Consider the following 24631-nt stretch of genomic DNA (forward strand, 5'->3'; position numbering starts at 1 on the left):
GATAACATTTCAATGATACCAGTGTCAGACAAACACAAAGACAAATCTATGGGTCATTATACCTTATGAATATAAATGCCAAAACCCTTAAAGTACTAGTTAAAAATTGTGACAACATGCTAAAAGGGATTATACACCATGAGCAAAATGGGATTTTTTTTCCAGAATTGCAAAGATGACTCACCATACATAAATCAATGTTACATACCATATTAATAGTGGAAAGGAAAAAAATAACACGTGATAATTCATTTCAAAGAAAGCATTAGACAAAGTACATACCCGTTCGTGATATACAAAGCTCTACAAACTAGGAATAGAATTGAATTTCCTCAACATGATGAAAGGCATTTATGAATACCATGTAACATAGTTAAAGGGGAAAGATGGCTGTCTCCTTATGACCAGAAATAAAACTAGGATGCCTCTTGTATTCAACTTTGTACTAGAAGTTTCAGCCAGAACAATTAGCCAAGAAAAAGAATAAAATATATCAAAATTGGAAATGAAGATGTAAAATTGTCTATTCTCATGATATTGTTATACATACAGAAAATCTTAAAGAATACATGCAAAAAACTATTAGATCTTCTAAGAAATTCAGCAGTTTCAGAGTATACAGGAAAATCGGTTATATTTTTGTGTACTAGCAATGGACAATAAATAAAGGCAAATAAGCAATTCCATTTACAATATCATAAATAATAAAATATGTAGGGTACATTTATTCAAATAGATGTGAGACTTGTAAATTGAAATCTACACAACATTGCTGAAAGAAATTAAACAAATGGAAAGACATCCTGTGTTCATTTATTGGAAAGCATATTTAACATGCCATCAGCCCATAAAGCAATATACAGATTTAATGTGATCCTTATCAAAATCTCAACTGCCTTTTTTACAGAAATGGAAAAGTTGAACCTAAAATAGGTATGAAATTGCAAACAACCTGAATAGCCTAAACAATCTTGAAAACTATAAATTTGGATGATTTACACTTTTCTCAAACCATAACAAAGCAATAGTAATCTTGAACAGTATGGTATTTGTGTAAGGATAGACATATAAGCCAATGTCATAGAAATGAGATTTCAGAAATACAACTTATGGCTAATTGATTGTCCAGAAGATTGCCAAGACCATTCAATTATGAAAGAGTAGCGTTAGCAGATGGTCCTTTGACAAATGGAGATCAACATATAAAAGAATGTAATTGGACTTTTAACTCATAACCTTTACAGAAATTAACTCAAAATCTATCAAAAGCTAAATATACAAGCTAATACTGCAAAAATCCATAACTGAAAATGTATAGTAAAATTTTCTTGATCTTTAATTTGGTGATCAATTCTTAGATACGACACTGAAAGTAAAATCATCAAAAGAAATAATAAATTACAGTATACCTCATTGCAGTTGGTTTTACAGTATACCTCATTGCACTTTGGGTACATTGTGTTTCTTACAAATTTAAAGTTTGTAGCAACCCAACATTGAGCAAGTGTATTGATACCATTTTTCCAACAGCATTTCCTCACTTTATATCTCTGTGTCATATTTTGGTAATTCTTGCAATATTTCAAAAATTTTCATCATTATATTTGTTATGGTGATCTGTGATCAGTGATCTTTGATGTTACTATTGTAATTGTTTTAGAAAATCACATACCACATCCATATAAGATGGTGAGCTTAATCAATGTTGTATGTGTTCTGAATGCTCCACTGACATGCCATTTTCCTGTTTCTTTCCCTCTCCTCAGGCCTGTCTATTCCCTGAGAAACAACAACAATGAAGTTAGGCCAGTGGATATCCCTACAGTGGCCTCTAAGTGTTCAAGTGAAAGGAAGACTCGCACATCTCTCACTTTAAATCAAAAGCTAGAAATGATTAAGCTTAGTGGGGAAGGCATGTTGAATGCCTACACAGGCCAAAAACTAGGCCTTTTGTGCCAGTTAGCCAAATTGTGAATACAAAGGAAAAATTCTTGAAGGAAATGAAAAGTGCTTCTCCATTGAACACGTAAATGATAAGAAAGCAAAACAGCCTTATTGCTGATACTGAGACAGTTTTAGCAGTCTGGATAGACGAACAGACCAGCCTCAACATTCCCTTAAGCCAAAGCCTAATCCAGGGCAAGGCCCTAGCTCTCTTCAATTCTATGAAGGTTGACAGAGATGAGGAAGCTGCAGAAGAAAAGTTTGAAGCTAGCAGAGGTTCGTTCATGAAGTTTAAGGAAAGAAGCCATCTCCATAACATAAAAATGCAAGGTGAAGCAATAAGTGCTGATGTAGAAGCTGCAGCAAATTATTCAGAAGATCTGACTAAGATAATTAATGAAGGTGGCCACACTAAACAACAGATCTTCAATGTAGACAAAACAGCCTTCTATTGGAAGAAGTACATCTAGGATATTCATAGCTACAGAGGAGAAGCCAATTCCTGGCTTCAGAGGACAGGCTGACTCTCTTGTCAGGCTAATGCAACTGGTAACTTTGAGTTCAAGCCGGTTGTCATTTACCATTCTGAAAATCCTAGGGTTCTTAATAATTATGCTAAATCTACTCTGCCTGTGCTCCGCAAGTGGAACAACAAAGCCTGGATGAGAGCACAGCTGTTTACAACATGGTTTACTGAATATTTTCAGCCTACTGTTGATACCCACTGCTCAGCAAAAAGAGATTCCTTTCAAAATATTGCTGCTCATTGACAATGAACCTGGTCACTCAAGAGCCCTGGTGGAGATGTACAATGAAATTAATGTTTTTTTAATGCCTGCTAACATATCATCCATTCTGCATCCTGTCAGTTAAGGAGCAATTTCGACTTTAAATTTTTATTATTTAACAAGTACATTTTGTAAGACAATACCTGCCATAGATAGTGTTTTCTTTGATGTTTTGGGCAAAGTAAATTGAAAACCTTCTGGAATGGATTCACCATTCCAGATGTCATTAAGAACATTCGTGATTCATGGGAAGAGGTCAGAGTATCAACATTAACAGGAGTTTGCAGGACATTGATTCCAGCCCTCATGGATGACTTTGAGAGGTTCAAGACGTCAGTGGAGGAGGTAACTCCAAATGTGGAAATTGGAAGAGAACCAAAAATTAGGAGTGGAGCCCGAAGATGTGACTGAATTGCTGCAATCTCATCACAGAACTTTAATGGGTGAGGAGATGCTTCTTATGGATGAACTAAGAAAGTGATTTCTTGATATGGAGTCTACACCCATTAAAGATGCTTTTGAATATTGTCCAAATGACAAGAAAGGATTTAGAGTATTACACAAACTTAGTTGATAAAGTAGTGGAAGAGTTCGAGAGGACTGACTCCAATTTTAAAGTTCCACTGTGGGTAAAATGCTACCAAACAGCATTGCATGTTACAGCGAAGTTGTTCGTGAAAGGAAGAGTCAATTGATGTGGCAGACTTCACTGCTGTCTTATTTTAAGAAATTGCCATAGCCATCTCAATCTTTAGCAACCACCACCCTCATCAGTCAGCAGCCATCAACATCAAGGCAATATCCTCTACAAGCAGAAAGATAACTACTCACTGAAGGCTCAGGTGACAGTATTTTTTAGTTAAGGTATGTACATTGTTTTTTAGGCATAATGCCACTGCATACTTAATAGACTACAATGTAGAGTAAATATAACTTATTTTCACTGGGGAACCTAAAAATTCATTTGACTCAACTCACTTTACTGTGATATTTGCTGGAACAATACACTCACTATCTCAGAGGTATGCCCGTAGTTGGACTTTATCCAACTTACAAACGTGCACCATAGCACACTCTGAGGGAAGTGAAAAGACAGCTCACAGAATGGGAGAAAATACTTGGAAATTATGTATTTGAGAACTTACTAGCATGGAGAATATATAAAGAGCACTTCCAACTAAAAAACGGAAGAAAAGTACAATTTAGAAATGCACTAAGGATGTAAATATTTCTCAAAAGTTAATATACCAGGAGCCGTAGTACATGAAAAGAATTTTAATATTTTTACTTGAGAAATTCAATTCAAAATAATCATGAGATATCACTTCACATTTTGGGTATAAAATGAAAAATGAGAAATAATAAATGTTGCTAAGGATGTGGAGAAGTTGGGATTTTTGTTCTTTGCTATGGGGGGATGTCAAATAGTGAGGCTACTGTGCAAAACACTATGGTGGTCCCCCAACAATTTATAGAATCTCTGTGACCCACCAATTCCACACAAAGGTATATTTCTCAGTTAAAGGAATATTAATGTTCAAGTAGAAATTTTGTATGGAAATATGTAAAGGAATATTAATGTTCAAGTAGAAATTTTGTATAGAAATATGTATAGCCACACTACTTGCCATAGTCAAAGGGTGTGTAAATGGAATAAGACCCTTATGTGTCTGGTTTCTTTTACTTAGCACAATGATTAAGAAGAACATACATGTCATACTGTGTATCCATAATTCATTCCTGTTTATAGATGAATAATATTGCAGTATATGGACATACTACTTTCTTTACCCATCTGTCACCTCATGGTGATTGGCACAGAAAACATTTGAAGAAATAATAATATTGTTTGGTGAAAGACATATATGTGCAGATTTAATAAGCATTGTGACCTTGAAGAGAATAAACCCAAATGCATACTGATAACACAATGTAATCAAACTGATGAAAGCCAATGATGAAGAAAAAATTTTGAAAGTTCCTACCAAAAATCAGTTTATTATATATAGGGTAATGGTAATTTGAATAAATAATTGTATTTCTTACCAGATACTACAGAGTCCAGAAAATAGAACATCTTTAAAGTGCTGAAGGTAAAATTAACCCAGAAGTCTATAACTAGGAAAAATGTCCTTTTTAAATGAATTGAAGATTATTCTCAAATGAAGGTAAACGTAGATAATTTTTTATCACAAAACTGCTCTAAAAGAAATGATAATGGTTTTCTTCAGGTAGTGACACCAGAGAGAAACTTGGTACTTCAAAGGGATAAAGTTTGAGCAAGTAATGGTAAGTATCTGGGGATATACGATAACTGTTTTTCTCCTAAACTCTTTAAAAAGTACATGACTCTTGGAAACAAGATTATAGCATTGTCTGAGAGGAATTTCAATATATTTAGATGTTAAATTATGGTAACAACATGAAGTAGGTGTTGGTAGGTAATTTTAGCACAGGGCAGGTTTTTTGTTTTCTTTTTAGGTATTTTAAATTTGTTTTATTTTTATTTATTTTTGGCTGTGTTGGGTCTTTGTTGCTGCGTGTGGGCTTTCTCTAGTTGCGGCAAGTGGGGGCTGCTTTTCATTGTGGTGCATGGGCTTCTCATTGTGGTGGCTTCTCTTGTTGCAGAGCACGGGCTCTAGGCACGTGGGCTTCAGTAATTGCAGCGCATGGGCTTAGTTGTGGCACACGGGCTCAGTATTGGTGGTTCGCAGGCTCTAGGGTGCAGACTCAGTAGTTGTGGTGCACGGACTTAGTTGCTCTGCGGCATGTGGGATCTTCCTGGGCCAGGGCTCGAATCTGTGTCCCCTGCATTGGCAGGTGGATTCTTAACTGCTGTGCCACCAGGGAATCCCACAGGGCTGGTTTTTAAATTTATTGTTTTGCTCTATCCAAATGATAATGTTTCCTTCTGTCATGCCAGAGGTTGGCATGACACTTTGCAATCTCTTAAAACATTTGGAATATCCATTTTGAGAAAAAAGGCCCAACAAGCCTATTTGTCAGATGAAATTAGTATTTTTTAATAATACAGAAACATTAGCCCCAGGGTAATCTCATCTTCACTTTGAAATGTTGCAGCTTTCCCTCTCTGGGAATCTTTATCTCCTGCTCCACAACCTGAAGCAAAGCTTCAGTGAAAGCTGACTCCATGGGGTGCTTAATTCATTAAGGTTCCTCTACCTATTCCTTGAATGCAGTCAAGTCAGCTTCATCTCATTGGCCAGAGTTTGTTTTAAATTATAGAATTGCCCTAGAGTTACAACTTGCAAGCAAAGACAGAGCCTCTGCAATCACTAATACATCCTGTGGTACCTGGATTAATCCTTTGGGCCTATTGGAAAAGTTAATATACAGAGAATCCAAAATATTCAGGTTTCCTAAACTTGGGATTCCTTACCTCTGATGCAAACCCATTACATGGGCAGAATCCACCTAGACCATTTTTCATTGCTTCCTTGAAATAAGGTGGAAGGCTTGAAGAACCAGTGTGAACTCATGAAATCAATGTGAAGATGCTCATGCTGCTTACCATGTCATGAGTTATAAAATCTTCTGTCATTGAGGCATGATTTTCATGTCTTCTGCCAGAATTCATAAAGCTAACAGGCTTACTTTGAGCTTGTACGTATGACAAAATCACAGGACTATAGTTCATGACAAAGCAGATGGTAATGGGACCTATATGGTCCTAAGATTTATAGATTTTATTTAAAGTAGTAATATTTTAATGTTTAGTAGATGGGAAAATATCACCCATGTACATTTTAATCCTTAGGGAAACTTCTGAAATATATGAAAACCTACTAAAAATTATTAAATAAATTAAAATGGAATACTATAAAATATTCAAATCAAATGGAATAGAGGAAAGAAGGAAAAGTAGAATTTTATAAAGAGAGGAGAGACATAATAAAAAGATAGACATAAATGCATATAAATAAATATCTTAATTTTATATGGCCTAGGATTTTGGGCTCAAGATCAGGGGAATAGATGCACTTTCATATTTGCCAAAAACCCTGGATATTATATATAAAAGAAATATAAGAAGAATGAAAAGGATGGAGATCAGCAAGAGACACTGGCACCCAAGAAAAGACATTACATTGAGGTTTTTTTCTTTTGCCTAATATATCTCAGGTTAAGTGCTGAAGTATCTGGCAAATAGAAAGACCTGTGAGCACAGACCAAAAATCAAAACAGAACAAATCCCTAGGAAAAGGATTCTCTAGCCAGTAGCAACCCATCAAATAAGACAACTTTTAGAAAGTATTGCCCTACTACTTCCAAACCTAAGGGTAAAAATCACTGCTCCATCCACACCTTCATCAGCAAAGGCTGAGTGGCATCATAGCCTTCTCTGTTGCCAATCTACAATGAGACTCTTCAACCACCCTCAACCAATGTCAGGGTAGTATGAGAGAAAGCCTGTTGGGCAGCAAAGCCTTTACTGCACAGTGGCAGCACTAATCCCCATGGCATAAATAGAGGCCTTGTGGGCATCTTGGATTCATATCCACATCCTGCAGTAACAAAGAGCACTTCCCTCTCTATATGGGGCTTGTCAGATGAGGCCATGTGGTAAGCTAGTACTTCAATCACTCTCCAGCCCTATTGAGTGCTGTCCCAACCACCCATTCTGATATCTGTGGAGGACATGTGGTGAGGAGCATTGATATAATATGCTGTTCCCTCACACCTACATATGATCAGCAGTAATGAGCTTCCTCTCCCTCCTGGAGTTTAAAGAATGTCAAGGGGAGAACCTGTACATTCACTGTTACCTAGTACTTAGATGGCAGAATCTCCATCCCTCACCAGAGCTGACTCATAGGAGGTCTGTAAAAAGAAGATTCAAATGAATTCCAGAATCATATGCCCAAAATGTCTAGCATAAAAAAAAATCATAATCATGGGCCAGGAAATTTTCAACTTTAATGAGAAAAGACAATAAATAGCTGCCAACATAGAGATGACACAGATGTTGGAATTACCTATTGAAGACTATAAAGCAGCCCCCACAGGAATGTTTTAACAAGCAATTAAAAACACATTTGAAATAGAATATCAGAAAATCTCAGTAAGGAAAGAAGATATGAAGGACCAAGTGTTTAATTTCAGAACTGAAAAACATAAATGAAGTAACTAAACAGATGGTTTTAACAGCACAATGGAGATGACAGAGAAAAGACCCAGTGAACTGAAAGATAGAACAATTAAAATTATTCACAGCAAATAGACTAAACATTTTTTTAAGCCTCAAGGGTCTTTGGGACAATAACAGAAGTTCCACATGATTCCTGTCACTGGGGTCCCAGAAGAAGGTAAGAAAGAAGGTAAGTCCAAAATGTGTTTGACAATGACTGAAGACTCCTCCAATTTTTTAAAACACATAGATTTACAAAGCTTAATGAACCCCAAATAGTAGAAACCCAAAGAAATCCATTCTGAGGCACACAGTAGTCAAACTATTAAAAACAAAAGATACTCATGAAAGCAGCCAGAGGGGGCCAAAAAGAAACAAACAAAAACTATTGTAGAAAAAAACACAAATGATAGTAGACTTGTCCTCAGAAAATGTGGAGGCCAGAAAGAGGTGACTTTACATTTTTCAAGTCATAAAGGAACTGTCACCTAGATTTTTATAGTGGGCAAAGTTATCCTTTAGGAATGAAGAAGAAATAAACACATTTTCAAACAAATTAAACACAGGATAAATTGATGTTCCCAGACCTATTCTATAAGAATGGTTAAAGAACATTCTCCAAACAAGTGAAATGATAAATATTGGAACACTAGGAGGGACGAAAGAACAGTAGAAGGTGAAGACTGTTTAACACTGAGCATGGTTCTCAAAGCATGTGGTGAAAATATTTAAAACTATTATAAATAGGAGAGGGAAAAGAGACAGAAGTTCTCTACACTTATTACCAAGAGCAACTAAAAATCTCTAAGAAGAGATATACTCAAAAACACTAGATAAATCAATATGATATCCTAATATGCACTCAAGTAAAAATTAGTAAGGTAGGAAAGATAAACATAAATGAAAAACAAAAGGAGCAAGCAAACAGCAATATAAATTGTGGAGTTAACCCTACCATGTCAAAAGTTATAATGTAAATTTCTAATTATGGAACAATTATAATGTATATAATATACAATAATATATATAACATAAATTATAATATGGGTACAATTATAAGACAGTGGCATAGAGGACAAATTTACATGGCCAGTTATACATTGCTGTATATCAGTAAATCACTCAAAATATGGTGATATATATGCTTGGAAGTAGAAACATGGAAAAAGCTAACCATGCAAATATGAACCTGAAGAAATTAGGAGTTCCTGTAAATTTCACCACAAAAAATCACAAGGACCAGGAAGAGACAAAACATAATAAAAGAGTCAACTAAGAATATATAACAATCCTAAATTTTATGCATCAAACAGCAGAGGTTGAAAATACAAAAAGTGGTAATGGATACAAAAATAATAAATAGAGTTGGCAAACACTCCTCTCAATAGTGGATAGAATTAGACAGAAAATTAGTAAGGGTAGAGAATTGATCAAAACTATGAATTACCCAGACTTAATTGACAGAAGAAACAGGCCATCCATATAATACCAAAGTAAATGTTCTCTCCAAATGAACATTTGAAATAAACAAATGTAGAAATGATACCATATTTTGTGCCACAAAGCAAATCTGAATGTGTTTAAAAGCATTTCAACCATAGAGTGTTTTCTGACCACAATAGTATTAAAGTAGAAATGCATAAGTGAAAGGTAACAGGAAATTTTATGAACACTTGGAAACTAAAAAACATACTTTTTTTTGGGGGGGGGTGGGTACGCAGGCCTCTCACTGTTGTGGCCTCTCCCGTTGCGGAGCACAGGCTCTGGACGCACAGGCCCAGCGGCCATGGCTCACGGGCCTAGCCGCTCCATGGCATGTGGGATCTTCCCGGACCGGGGCATGAACCCACATCCCCTGCATCAGCAGGCGGACTCCCAACCACTGCACCACCAGGGAAGCCCAAAACATACTTTTAAATAACCCACTGATGAAAGAAAATGTCTTTCAAGAAATACAAATACCTAAAAATGACAAAAAATATTCAATATGTAAGGTACAGCTCAATCAGTGCTGCAAGAAACATATCATTGAATACACACATCAGAAAACACAAAAACCACAAAATCAGTAAACACCTTAAGAAACTAGGAAAAGAATGGCAAATTAAATACAAAACAAGAAGAAGGAAGAGAATAAGACCAGAAACTGATGAAACGATGCACAAAACAATAGAGAAAATGAAACATAAGCTGTTTCATTGAAAGGCTTGTTGAAATTAACAAACCTCTACCAAGACTGGGAAAAAAGTGAAGCCACAAATAGTTCAATAACACAAGAGAAACAAGATATAACAATAAACTATGAAGACCTTAAAGAAATGAGAAAATACGAATAACTTGCCATGCTTGAGTTAGACACATTAAATGAAATGGACCAATACCTTAAAGAACACAAATTACTGTTACTCGCTAAAAGAAGTAAAATGAATAGTCCAATAACAACTTATTTACATTTATAATTTTAAAACTCCTGGAAAAAAGATCTCCAGGCCCACTTTGTTTTACTGCAAAAACGAACTAAATATTTTCAGATTTATCACCAATTTGCATGTGATCTCTTTCAGAAAATAAAAAAGAAAAGCACTTCTTAACTCACTCTGTAAGACTAGGTTGTTGCCTTTATATCAAAGGCAAATGAACTTAAAAAATAAATAAAATACATAAATAAACTACAGACTAATATCAGTTTAATATAGATATACAATTCCTTAACAAATAGACAATTTTTTTTTTTTTGGGCAGTACGCGGACCTCTCACTGTTGTGGCTTCTCCCGCTGCAGAGCACAGGCTCAGCGGCCATGGCTCACGGGCCCAGCCGCTCCGCAACATGTGGGATCCTCCCGGACCGGGGCATGAACCCGTGTCCCCTGCATCAGCAGGTGGACTCTCAACCACTGCGCCACCAGGGAAGCCCAACAAATAGACAATTTGAATAAGCCCTTATGTATTACAGAAATTAAATCGATAAATAACAGCCTTCAATAAAGGAAAGCATAAGGCCTAGATGGATTCACTGGGGAATTCTATCAACAATTTATGGAAGAAACTATGTCAATACTCTGCAAAGTCTTCCAGAAGATAGAAGCAGTAGGAATATTTCCTAACTCATACAATTGGACCACAGTTACCATATATCAAAATCACAGACATTAAAAGAATACTACAAACCTGTATTTCATGAACACAGATGTAAAAATCCTTAACAAAATATTATATCAAATCCAAATATGAATTAAAATTTTTAAGCCGTGAACTTATGGAATTTACCCCATGTAAGCAACATGGTTTCAACATTCAAAAATCAGTTTCTGTAATCCATCACATCAACAGGCTAAAAAAAGAAAAATCATATGGTCATATAAATAGATGCAGTAAAAATCATTTGACAAAATCCAAAACCCATACATGATTTGTAAAAAAGAATAAAGAGTAACATCCTTAACCTGATAAAAACTTATTCAAAAAACCTACAGCTAATATCATTTTTTAAAATTGTATTTTAAAAATGTTTTATTGAAATATAGTTGATTTAAATGTGTGAGTTTCAGTTGTACAGCAAAGTGAGATATATATATATATATATATTTTTTAAGATTATTTTCCATTATAGGTTATTAAAAGATATTGACTATAGTTCCCTGTGCTATACAGTAGGTCCTTGTTGGTTATCTATTTTATATAGAGTACTGTGTATATTTTAATCCCAAACCCCTAATTTATTCCTCCCTCCCTCTTTCCCCTTTGGTAGCCATAAGGTTCTGTTCCGTGAGTCTATTTCTGTTTTGCAAATAAGTTCATTTGTATCATTTTTTAGATTCCACAAATAAGTGATATATATTTGTCTTCCTCTGTCTGGTATGACTCTGGTATGACTGCTTGGATTGCATGAGCCCCATTAGCACCAAATGCGCAGGGAAGCAGGCAGCCACGGGCGCAAGAGATATGGCCCTCTCTGGATTATTCTTAACTTAGGATGCAACTAACTATAGTTTTCAACATAAGTGAAACAAAAAGTGAAAAGAGATATAGAAAGATCCACAATTATTCTTGGAGAATTTAACTTTCCTCTCTCGTTATTCATCAATTATTATTATTAATTCATTATTTTATTCATATATGAAATCACGTAGACAGAAAATATCATGGATGTAGAAGTCTAAACACTATAAATCAACTTTATTTAGATGACATTTATGGAACACTCCACCTAACAACTGTAGATTGCAAGTTCACTTGAAACATTCAGCAGTATTCACCATATGCTCAGCCAAAAGGAAATTTGATCAAATGTACTATGATCATAATCATAGAAAGTGTTATTTGTCGCAATAATGGAATTAAACCAGAAATCAGTAACAGAAACATCTGATACGTCCTCTACTCTTTGGAAATTAAGCAACAACCTCTCCAAATCTAATTGGTATAAGAAATTAGATTTGTATAAGAATTAGATTAGAAAATATTTTGAACTGAATAAAACATACAGCATATCAAAACTGGGATGTTTCTACACAGAACTTGAAATTTTTAACGTTAAATTCTTACATTGGTATTCAAGAAAGGCTTTAAATCATTAAAAATTTCCCCTTGAAGCAGGGAGAAAAAGAACAAATTAAACTGAAAGCAAGCAGTAGTAATGAATAATAAATATGGGAGCTAAAATCAGTGAAATTGAAAAAAGAAAGTAAAATTAGCAAAAGCAAACCTTTCTAAAATCAATAAATATGATAAGCTACCTGCCGTAACCTCCAAGAAAAAAAGAGACATAACAAAATTATCATTATCATGAATAAAAGATGATATTATTACAAACCCTAAAGGCATTAAAAGATATTAAAACACCAACTACTATAATTACACCAAGAACAGATAATTTGAATAGGCCCATATTTATTAAAGAATTATATAATTTGTATTTAAATAACCTTTCAACTTCAAAGTTTTGGTGGAAGAAATCAATGACCTAAATTAATTGAGAGACATACTGTGTTCATGGGTTTGAAGACTCATCATAGTAAGGATGCCAATTCTCCTCAAATTTATCTGTAGAATTAACAATTTTCCAAACATGATCATAGCAGTTAGTAGTATACTGTCTACCTACTAAATAAATATTTTCAATAAATATTTTTATATGATCGAGTGATGAAATAAGTGACCAAAAAATACATTACAAATAAACTTTTTGTAGAACTTATTTTTCAGCTTGAGACTCTTCTGTATATCAGTTTTCCATTTGTCAAATTAGTGTAACAATTGTGGGATCTTAGTTTTTTAAAATGATTCAGTGCAAGGTGTATGGATAGAAAATATATTTAATTGAACTCAGTATGATGAATTACATCATGATATTTCCTATATTTTAAAACATTTCATATATGATATTCTGTTATACATTTTCTTATTTGGTTCCCCAGAACTTTTGTATTTCTCCATATTCCTACTTTTTGCATATTTTTTTATTTTTTTATTTATTTATTTATTATTTTTTTAAATTTTTTATTTTTTAACATCTTTATTGGGGTATAATTGCTTTACAATGGTGTGTTAGTTTCTGCTTTATAACAAAGTGAATCAGTTATACATATACATATGTTCCCATATCTCTTCCCTCTTGCGTCTCCCTCCCTATCCCACCCCTCCAGGCTGTTACAAAGCACCAAGCCAATATCCCTGTGCCATGCAGCTGCTTCCAACTAGCTATCTACCTTACTACGTTTGTTAGTGTGTATATGTCCATGACTCTCTCTAGCCCTGTCACAGCTCACCCTTCCCCCTCCCCATAACCTCAAGTCCGTTCTCTAGGAGGTCTGCGTCTTTATTCCTGCCTTACCCCTAGGTTCTTCATGACATTTTTTTTTCTTAAATTCCATATATATGTGTTAGCATACGGTATTTGTCTTTTTCTTTCTGACTTACTTCACTGTGTATGACAGACTCTAGGTCTATCCACCTCATTACAAATAGCTCAATTTCGTTTCTTTTTATGGCTGAGTAATATTCCATTGTATATATGTGCCACATCTTCTTTATCCATTCATCTGATGATGGGCACTTAGGTTGTTTCCATCTCCGGGCTATTGTAAATAGAGCTGCAATGAACATTTTGGTACATGACTCTTTGAATTTCGGTTTTCTCAGGGTATATGCCCAGTAGTGGGATTGCTGGGTCATATTGTAGTTCTATTTGTAGCTTTTTAAGGAACCTCCATACTGTTCTCCATAGTGGCTGAACCAATTCACATTCCCACCAGCAGTGCAAGAGTGTTCCCTTTTCTCCACACCCTCTCCAGCATTTATTGTTTCTAGATTTTTTGATGATGGCCATTCTGACTGGTGTGAGATGATATCTCATTGTAGTTTTGATTTGCATTTCTCTAATGATTAATGATGTTGAGCATTCTTTCATGTGTTTGTTGGCAGTCTGTATATCTTCTTTGGAGAAATGTCTGTTTAGGTCTTCTGCCCATTTTTGGATTGGGTTGTTTGTTTTTTTGTTATTGAGCTGCATGAGCTGCTTGTAAATTTTGGAGATTAATGGAAAATGGATGAGAAGTAGTATTATGTAGTTGACTACTGTGAGGATTAATTTTATGTGTTGTTGAGAATTTAAACTCCATAATATTGCTGCCTTGGCATCCATTTTGTATGTTTAAGTACCCTGCAGGGGCCTTAAGTTGACACTAGCCCCTTCAAAGAATGCATGCCCTATATAACAGCAGGGGCACAAATGTAAATGTAGGGTCCTGATATGACTCCCCAAACTGCCCTTGTAGTAAGCATTCTCATCCAAAGCCTCCCCCTTGTGCACCTTTTATATTAGACTCAAGAAGCTTTCCAAAGTCCGATTCTTTTTGGTTTGAATTGACCAATTCAGCCCTAGCCTGGGATCTCTTGCGGTCTTTTGTTGAACTGTGACTCGCCATCTGACATCCTGAGGCTCTACTTGACAAACGATAATTTAACAAGTCACAACATGTGTCAGTTTGACTGCACTAAGTGATGCCCCAGATAGCCGGTAAAGAATTATTTCTGGGTGTATCTGTGAGAGTCTATCCAGAAGATTTGTATTTGAATCAGTAGACTGAGTAAAGAATATCCACCCTCACCAATGTGCCAGAATAGAACAAAAAGGCAAAGGAAGAGTAAATTCTTTCCTGCTGTCAGACATTGGAGCTCCTGGTTCTCAGGCTTTCAGACTCCAGGATTTACACCACCACCTCTCTTCTCCCCTAAAGTTTCAGTCTTGGAATGGGAGTTACATCATTGGTTCCCCTGTCTCCCAGGACTTCAGACTTGGACTGAATTATACCACCAGCTTTCCTGAGCCTCCAGCTTGCTGACAGCAGATCATGGGACTTCTCATCCTGTGTTGCCACATGGGCCAATTCCTATAATAAATCTCTTCATATATTTGTTTTATATCCTTCTGGTTCTGTTTCTAAGGGGAACCCTGACTAATATAACTAGTTTATATGAATGTGTAAAGTGAAGGAGTAGAAAAAACACTTTGAAATTTAAATCTCAGAATTAGGATGCTCAAATTAATTTTTAAAGACATACTTTCAAGTATTAGATTTAAAATTCTCATGTCTATTTCATAATATCTTCAAAAGTTAACCTTAGGGGCTTCCTTGGTGGCGCAGTGGTTGAGAATCCGCCTGCCGATGCAGGGGACATGGGTTCGTGCCCTGGTCCGGGAAGATCCCACATGCCGCAGAGCGGCTAGGCCCGTGAGCCATGGCCGCTTAGCCTGAGCGTCCGGAGCCTGTGCTCCGCAGTGGGAGAGGCCACAACAGTGAGAGGCCCATGTACTGCAAAAAAAAAAAAAAAAAAAAAAAAAAAAAGTTAACCTTAAAATGTTAGAGCAATTATAATTAGAAAAATATACCAGTAGAGCAATTATACCTCAGTATGGGAAATTTATTTGAGAACCATTATAACCACTTGTCAGCGTTTTTAAGCTGAGCCATATTCATGATAACTTATTCCAAAAATAATATATTTTCAAATGTATTTACAAGTGTCTGTCATCAAGATTTTTGTAGACTATTAGAACTAAAGTTAATGTTTTGGTTTTTACTGTAACAGTGTTAAACATGCCAATTATAGAAGAGTAAATTGCAGGCATTAATAAAAATATTGAAAAGTAAGTAAAGATAAAACTATTATACATATATATGTAGTAGTTGGGTATCTTCTTAGGTCTGGGAAATATCAATTCTAAATAACAACTCTTGGTCCTGTTTTTAAAATAGGTTTGTGGCAGACAAACCATAAGGTAACCCCCAATATTTTCTTGTCTACTAGTGTTTACACCTTTGTCTATTCCCCTCCCCTTCTGTGCACACAGTACCTGTGACTTCCAACCAATAGCAAACTCTAAACAATGGCAGAGGTGATGGAATGTCATTCACTTGATTAGGTTATGTTATGTGACCAAAAGTCACTTCTATGATTATATCATGTTATATAAGACTCTATCCTATATCAGACTGGAGGAAGAAACTCATTGCTGGTTTCACAATGTAAGCAGTTATGTTGGGGAGACACATGGGAAACAGGAACTGTGTGCATCATTTAGGACCTGAGGGCAGTCTCCTGCTGGCAGGCAGCAAAATGTCTGAAAATTTGGTTATATAGCCACAAGAACATGAATTATGCCAACAACCTGAATGAACTTGGAAGTATATTCTTTTCCTAACTATTCCTACAGATGAGAACCCAGCCCAGCCAACACCTTGATTACAGTCTTGTGAGACCCTAAGCAGAGGAGGCAGCTAAGCTGTCCCAGATCCTTGGCCAACACATAACACGATATAAAAAATGTGTGTTATTTAAAGCTGTTAACTTCATGGTAATTTTTAGCCAGGAATAGAAAATGAATATAAAGTTTAATGTGAAGTTGTCTATGTCTACAATCTATTTGAATAGTCTTTAACCTGTTCTTCTACAAATATATTTTTTGATTAGCTTTGGAAAGGATTATCATCTAGTATATTTTTCAGGATTGCTCCTAAAATTTTAAAACTTTTGTTTTCTTTACAAGTAGGTTTATGAGCTATCTACTGTTGTGTAAAAAATTGGCCCATAATATGAAGGCTTAAAACTACAAACATTAATTACCTCACAGTTTGTAGGAATTAGAAATTCAGGTATAGCTTAGCTAATAGTTCTGGCACAGCATTTCTCAGAATATTGGAGCCAGGGAGTCTGTTGAGACTGGAACCATCTGAAGGTTTGACTGGGTTGTGGGATTCACTTATAAGATTGCTCAGTCACATTGCTTTTGGTAGGAATATTTCATTCCTTCTATGCGGGCCTCAGCATATAGCAGTTGGCTTTTCCCAGAGTGAACAATCCAAGAGAGAGCAAGGAAGAAGCCTCCAATGCCTTTTGTGATATAGTCCTCCTGAGTCGTGTACCATCACTTGTATTTTGTAGCCACCTCCTATTGCTATTGTGGTGAGAGCAAGTGTTGGGAGGATCTGCTTGAAACACTGTGTGATGTTAATCATCTTTGTGTGAGTGGTTTGTCCCCAGTAAATTGCATAACAGTAAAAAGTGATTTCTGCTTGTTTTTGTGTTTGTTTGCGGTACACGGGCCTCTCCCGCTGAGGAGCACAGGCTCCGGACGCACAGGCTTAGCGGCCATGGCTCATGGGCCCAGCCGCTCCGCGGCATGTGGGGTCCTCCCAGACCAGGGCACGAACCCATGTCCCCTGCATTGGCAGGTGGCCTCTCAACCACTGCGCCACCAGGGAAGCCCTGTTTTTGTGTATTTTTCATGTTTAGTGCAATACAGTAAACCTTGTATAACATCATGGGACCCATTCAAAGTGCCACTAGTGATGCTGGAAGTGCTCCCAAGAAGCAGAAAAAAGTTGTGACATTACAAGAAAAAGTTGAATTGCTTGACATGCACCTGCCATTTCAAGATAAATCCAGTATAAGGATTATTGTAAGAAAAGGAAAGAAAACGAAATTCATAACGTCCTTGCTGTGGCTAGCAACAGACCTAAAAACCTTGCACTTTTTGTGAAATAACTTTTTATCTCCTATTGAAAATGCAGCTTCTATGTGGGTGCAGGATTGGTATAAGAAAGTCATGCCTATAGACTCTAATATGATTCAAGATAAAGCTATGTCAGTATATGGCAAAGCAAAAGGAAGGTGAAGGATCTAAAGCTGGAGAATTTAATGCCAGAAAAGGATGGTTTGATCATTTTAGAAAGAGGTTTGGCTTAAAAAATGTCACGATAACAAGAGAACCAACTTCTGCTAATGAAGAGGCAGCAGACAAGTTCCCAGATACCATTAAGAAAATCACTGAGGAGAAAGGATGTCTTTTTAAAAAATATGTATTTTATTGATTTTTAACTAATTTTATTGGAGTATAGTTGCTTTACAATGTTGTGTTAGTTCCTGCTGTACAGCAAAGTGAATCAGTTATACGTATACATATATGCCCTCTTTTTTAGATTTCATTCCCACTTAGGTCACCACACAGCACTGAGTACTACTGTGCTATACAGTAGGTTCTCATTAGTTATCTATTTTATTCACAATAGTGTAGATATGTCAGTCCCAATCTCCCAATTCATCCCACCCCCATTCCCCCCTTGGTATCCATAAGTTCTTTACATCTGTGTCTCTATTTCTGCTTTGCATGTAAGTTCATCTGTACCATTTTCTTTTTTTTTTTTCATCTGTACCATTTTCTAGATTTCCACGTATAAGTGATATTATATGATATTTGTTTTTCTCTTTCTGACTTCATTCTGTATGACAGTCTCTAGGTCCATCCACGTCTCTGCAAATGATCCAATTTCGTTCCTTTTAATGGCTGAGTAATATTACATTGTATATATGTACCACATCTTTATCCATTCCTCGGTTGATGGATGTTTAGATTGCTTCCACGTCCTGTCTATTGTAAATAGTGCTGCAATGAACATCTGGGTGCATGCATCATTTCAAATTATGGTTTTCTCTGGGTATATGCCCGGTAATGAGATTGCTGTGTCATATGGTAGTTCTATTTTTAGTTTTTTTAGGAACCTCCATACTGTTCTCCATAGTGGCTGTACCAATTTACATTCCCACCAACAGAGTAGGAGGGTTCCCTTTTCTCCACATCCTTTCCAGCATTTATGGTTTGTAGATTTTTTTGATGATGGCCGTTCTGACTGGTGTGAGGTGATATTTCATTGTAGTTTTGATTTACATCTCTCTAGTCCTTAGTGATGTTGATCTTCTTTTCATGGGTTTGTTGGTCATTGCGACAGTCAGGTATGGGCCCAACTCTCCAGCGTCATCCATTTTCAGGGCTAGTTAATTTGGCAGGTGAGTTGTTACACACTCCTTAGCAGATTCCAACATCCATGGCCACTGTCCTGCTGAAAGGGTATCTTCTTGAACAGGTTTTTAATGCAGACAAAAGTGCCTTATTCTGGGCGGAAAATGCCACAAAGGACTTCTATTAGTAAGGAAGAGAAGCAACCATCAGAATTTAAGGCAGGAAGGGGTAGGATAACTCTACTGTTTTGTGCAAATGGAGTCGGGTTTATGAACAGGACTGCCTTTACCTATAGAGCAGCTAACCCCCGAGCCTTGAAGGGAAAAGGTAAACACCAACTGCCAGTCTTTTGGTTGTACAGCAAGAAGGACTGGACGACAACCCTTTTTTCTGGATTGGTTCCATTAATGCTTTGTCCCTGAAGTCAGGAAATACTTTGCCAGTAAGGGATGGCCTTCTGAGGTTCTTTTGATATTGGACAATGCCCCTGGCCATCCAGAACCCCATGAGTCCAATACTGAGGGCGTCAAAGTGGTTTATGCCCCCAAATACACGTCTGTAATTCAGCCTCTAGGTCAGAGGGTCATAAGGATCTTTAAGGCTCATTACACACAGTACTGTATGGGAAAGATTGTCAATGCTATAGAAGAGAACCACGATAGAGAGAACATCATGAAAGTCTGGAAGGAGTACACCATTGAAGATGCCATCATTGTTATAGAAAAAGCCATGAAAGGCATCAAGCCCAAAACAATAAATTCCTGCTGGAAAAAAACTGTCCAGATGTTGTGCATGACTTCACAGGATTTAGGACAGAGCCATCAAAGAAATCATGAAATAGATTGTGGATATGGCCAAAAAGATGGGGAGAATGAGTGATTCAAGATATGGATCTATTGAGAAATTCAAGAGTTAACAGACACCATACCAGAGGAATTAACAGATGACAACTTGATGGAGATGAGTGCTTCTGAACCAGTGCCAGACGACAAGTAAGAAGACTTAGAAACAGCACCAGAAAACAAATTGACGTTAGACAATCTAGCAGTGAGACTGCAAGACCAAACCCTCCTCATCCTCCTCAGTCTAGTCAATATGAAGATGATGAAGATGAAGAATTTACGATGATCCACTTCCACTTAACAGTAGCAAATAATCATCATGCCCTATAGTTTAGAAACTTATCTATTGTGTATGTCTGTGAATGTCTTCATATGAAAATCTAATAAACTTACAGCAAAAACTCTATGGGACCTTTTTTGTCACCATTGTCATCATCATCCCCTAAGTATTCATTGTATATCACATCCTGTACAAGACTTGTATTGAGCTGGGTAACCTATCCTTACACAGGCATAATGTGAATGACATTTAATATAAAATTAGTAGTGGGTTAGTTTTCTTACTGTTTTATAACTTTACTTTCAAAGAATTACATTACAGTATGCCTCTCGTTATTAGAGAAACTGTGCATCAGCCTTATCATCACAGGTAAGTGGTTTTTTAAAAGTGTAATAACATTTCCAATACTGTATTAAGAATGTGACTGTAATATTGCATACCATAAAATTTTTATAACATTTCATTCATTAGTGTATAGGCTATCATATTGATTACACTAGGCTACCATAAAGCAATCTTTCTTATCAATGCATGAATCATTATACCTGTAAATAAATATTAATTTCTTTTTTCACATTGTTTCATTTTTGATGTCTAGTGTTAATAATATGTATAACATCTAAAGTGTTTTGTATCATATAAGACTGTTGTGGGTACTCACAGATGATTCATCTTGTAAACAGATGATGTAAACTTATGGTATCAATTAATATATTACAGTACTGTAAATGTATTTTCTCTTATGATTTTCTTAACATTTTCTTTTCTCTAGCTTACTTTATGGTAAGAATGTAATATATAATACATATAGCATACAAATATGTGTTAATTGACTGTTTATGTTATCAGTAAGACTTCTGGTCAACAGTTGGCTATTAGTAAAGTTTTTAGGGAGTCAAAAGTTATATGCAGGTATTTGACTGAATGAGGGTTTGGTGCCCCTAGCCCCCACATTGTTCAAGAGTCAACTGCATTTATGTAATAATGAGACCTCTATAAAAAGAAATGTGTAAAATGAAAGGAATATTGAAATAATTATGCAGCTATGCAAGTAACTACTCTGTCTCTTTTCCCTTTCTCACACACACACACACACACACACACACACACACACACACACACACACTCATGCCCTTATTCAGTTTTGCTAGTATATTTTTAGTGGTTATTTATATTATTATTTTAAACTCAACAAACTGTGGGATAATAGTTTTAATTGATGAGAAAGAATAGCATGCTTGGTGTAAATTTAAAAAACATCTCATTATTTATTTAAGTGGTATGCAAGGTTATAGCTTAGTTAGGTAATTGAGTAACTTGGTCATTCTAATGTTTTTTCCATTCCAGCTTCAGTTAAAAAGTTTGGAGATTAATAGCAGACTTGTTATAAGTAACAGCTTACCACATACATTAGTAATGTGGTTTGTAAACTCATTAAAAGATTGTGGTAGCTGAAGTAAAACAGTCATGTTGCTATACAGAGTGGTGTTTTATCTTCTTTCTCTAAGCATCTCAGCTTTGAGTCATTCCTGAAGAAGGGTTTAATCACGTTCCAGCAAGTCTCTTCATCTTTGACATCCATCTGCACTGCTGAGCTCTGTGGACCTGGTCTTATACTTGGTTTGGTTTCTGTAGCATCTTTATTAAGCTATAAAAAAGGAGAATGAATATTAACAAATCCATTAAAATATTATAGAGGGTTGATAAAAATACAAGTAGACTAAAATGCAAGGACAGAATCCTTCAGGAAAGAACCATGCATGTTAATATCTATGAAGTAAAAGAACCACAAGTAGATAGATTCAAATGACTGTTGAGAGGAACTGGGGGAAATACAACAATAATGCAGAAAATGGCTTAAGGACAGTGATCTAAAAACATATTCACTTTCATGTGATTTAGTAAGAAGAAACAACATTATTAAGAAAGCTTAAATTAACTAAGTGAAGTAATTTAGGAAGAGAAAGACAAATACCATATGATATCACTTATATGTGGAATCTAAAATATGACACAAATGAACATATCTATGAAACAGAAACAGACTCACAGACATAGAGAACAGACTTGTGATTGCCAATGAGGAGGGGAGTAGGGGAGGGAAGTATTGGGAGTTTGGGATTAGCAGATGTAAACTATTATGTATAGGATGGATAAACAACAAGGTCCTACTGTATAGCACAGGGAACTATATTCAGTATATTGTGATAAACCATAATGGAAAAGAATATGAAAAAGAACATATATATATGTATAACTGAGTCACTTTGCTGTACAGCAGAAATTAACACAACATTGTAAATTAACTATACTTCAATAAAATTTCAGAGAAAAAGAATGCTTGTATTAAAAGGCTACCATTTAAAATGAATTTGAGGATTTTTTTTCAAAAAAAAAAAAGTCACCAAAAGATCAGTAGGCAGCATTAATAAAAAAATCCTGGGGAGAGGTGAGAATCTAATTTCTATAGCTGCCATATTATAATATGGACATCCTCAAAATGTCCACTTTTCAAGAAAAATCTAACAGACATTTTAATAAAAGAAAATATGGGACTTCCCTGGTGGCACAGTGGTTAAGAATCTGCCTGCCAATGCAGGGGACATGGGTTTGAGCCCTAGTCCAGGAAGATCCCACATGCCATGCAGCAACTAAGCCCATGTGCCACAACTACTGAGCCTGTGCTTTAGAGCCTGCAGGCCACAACTACTGAGCCTGTGTGCCACAACTACTGAAACCTGCACACCTACAGCCCATGCTCCACAACAAAGAGAAGCCACCTCAATGAGAAGCCCACACACCGCAATGAAGAGTAGCCCCTGCTCACCACAACTAGAGAAAGCCCGCCTGCAGCAATGAAGACCCAATGCAGCCAAAGATAAATTTATATAAAAAAAGAAAATATGGCATATTAACAAGAGAAAAATCAATGCAAACATGCTTGAGGAAGCACAAATGATGTATTTCTAGACAAAGACTTTAAGTTGGTTGTTTTAAATGAGTTTAATAGAATGAGTTTTGAAGTGTTCAAAGAGCTAAAGGAAACTATTATCTAACAAACTAAAGAAAAGTATGAGAAAATGTCTCACCAAAGTGAGAATATCAATAAAAAAATGGAAATTATATAAAGAGCAACTAAATAGAATATTTAAACTTGAAAAGTATAGTAACTTGAATTCCTTTTATTTCTTTTTCTTGTCTGATTGCTATGACTAGGACTTCTGATACTATGGTGAATAAAAGTGGTGAGAGTGGGTGTCCTTGTCTTGTTCCCAGTCTTAGAGGAAATGCTTTCAAATTTTCACTGTTGAGTATGATGTCTGCTGTAGGTTTCTCATAAATGGCCTTTATTATGTTGAGGTATGTTCCTTGTATGCCCACATTCTGGATAGTTTTTATCCTAAATGGATGTTGAATTTTGTTAAAAGCTTTTTTTGCATCAATTGATATAATCATATGGATTTTTTGTTTTGTTTTGTTTTCTGTTTTTTCTTGCAGTATGCGGGCTTCTCACTGCTCTGGCCTCTCCCGTTGTGGAGCACAGGCTCTGGACACGCAGGCTCAGCAGCCATGGCTCATGGGCCCAGCCGCTCCACAGCATGTGGGATCCTCCCAGACCGGGGCACGAACCCGTGTCCCCTGCATCGGCAGGCAGACTCTCAACCACTGCGCCACCAGGGAAGCCCAATCATATGGTTTTTATTCTTCAATTTGTTAATGTGGTGTATCACATTGATTGATTTGTGGATGTTGAAAAATCCTTGCATCCCTGGGATAAATCCCACTTGGTCATGGTGTGTGATCCTTGTAATGTATTGTTGGATTCGGTTTGCTAATATTTTGTTGAGGATTTTTACATCTATGTCTGTTAGTTATATTTGTCTGTAATTTTCTTTTTCTTGTGATACCTTTGTCTCGTTTTGGTATCAGGGTGATGCTGGCTTCATAGAATGAGTTTTGAAGTGTTCCTTCATCTGCAGTTTTTTGGAATACTTTAAGAAGTGTAGGTGTTAACACTTAGTTAACTGTTTGGTAGAATTCACCTGTGCAGCCATCTGGTCCTGGACTTTTGTTTGTTGTGAGTTTTTAAATTACTGATTCAGTTTCATTACTGCTAACTGGTCTGTTCATATTTTGTATTTCTTACTGGTTCAGTCTTGGAAGATTGTATATTTCTAAGAATTTGTCCATTTCTTCTTGGTTGTTCATTTTATTGGCATATAGTTGTTTGTAGTAGTCTCTTTTGATCCTTGGTGTTTCTGTGGTGTCGGTTGTAACTTCTCCTTTTTCATTTCTTACTTTATTGATTTGGACCCTCTTCCTTTTTT

General features: G+C 36.0%; 1 pseudogene; it reads left to right on the plus strand.

Moving 5' to 3' along the window:
• Positions 1 to 24631, plus strand: part of LOC113614259 (tigger transposable element-derived protein 1-like) — a 90246-nt pseudogene that overhangs the window by 28540 nt on the left and 37075 nt on the right.

This window comes from Aethalodelphis obliquidens, unplaced genomic scaffold, assembly GCF_003676395.1.
Source record: "Aethalodelphis obliquidens isolate GAN/ISIS:26980383/991018 unplaced genomic scaffold, ASM367639v1 scaffold92, whole genome shotgun sequence".
NCBI classification, from domain to species: domain Eukaryota; kingdom Metazoa; phylum Chordata; class Mammalia; order Artiodactyla; family Delphinidae; genus Aethalodelphis; species Aethalodelphis obliquidens.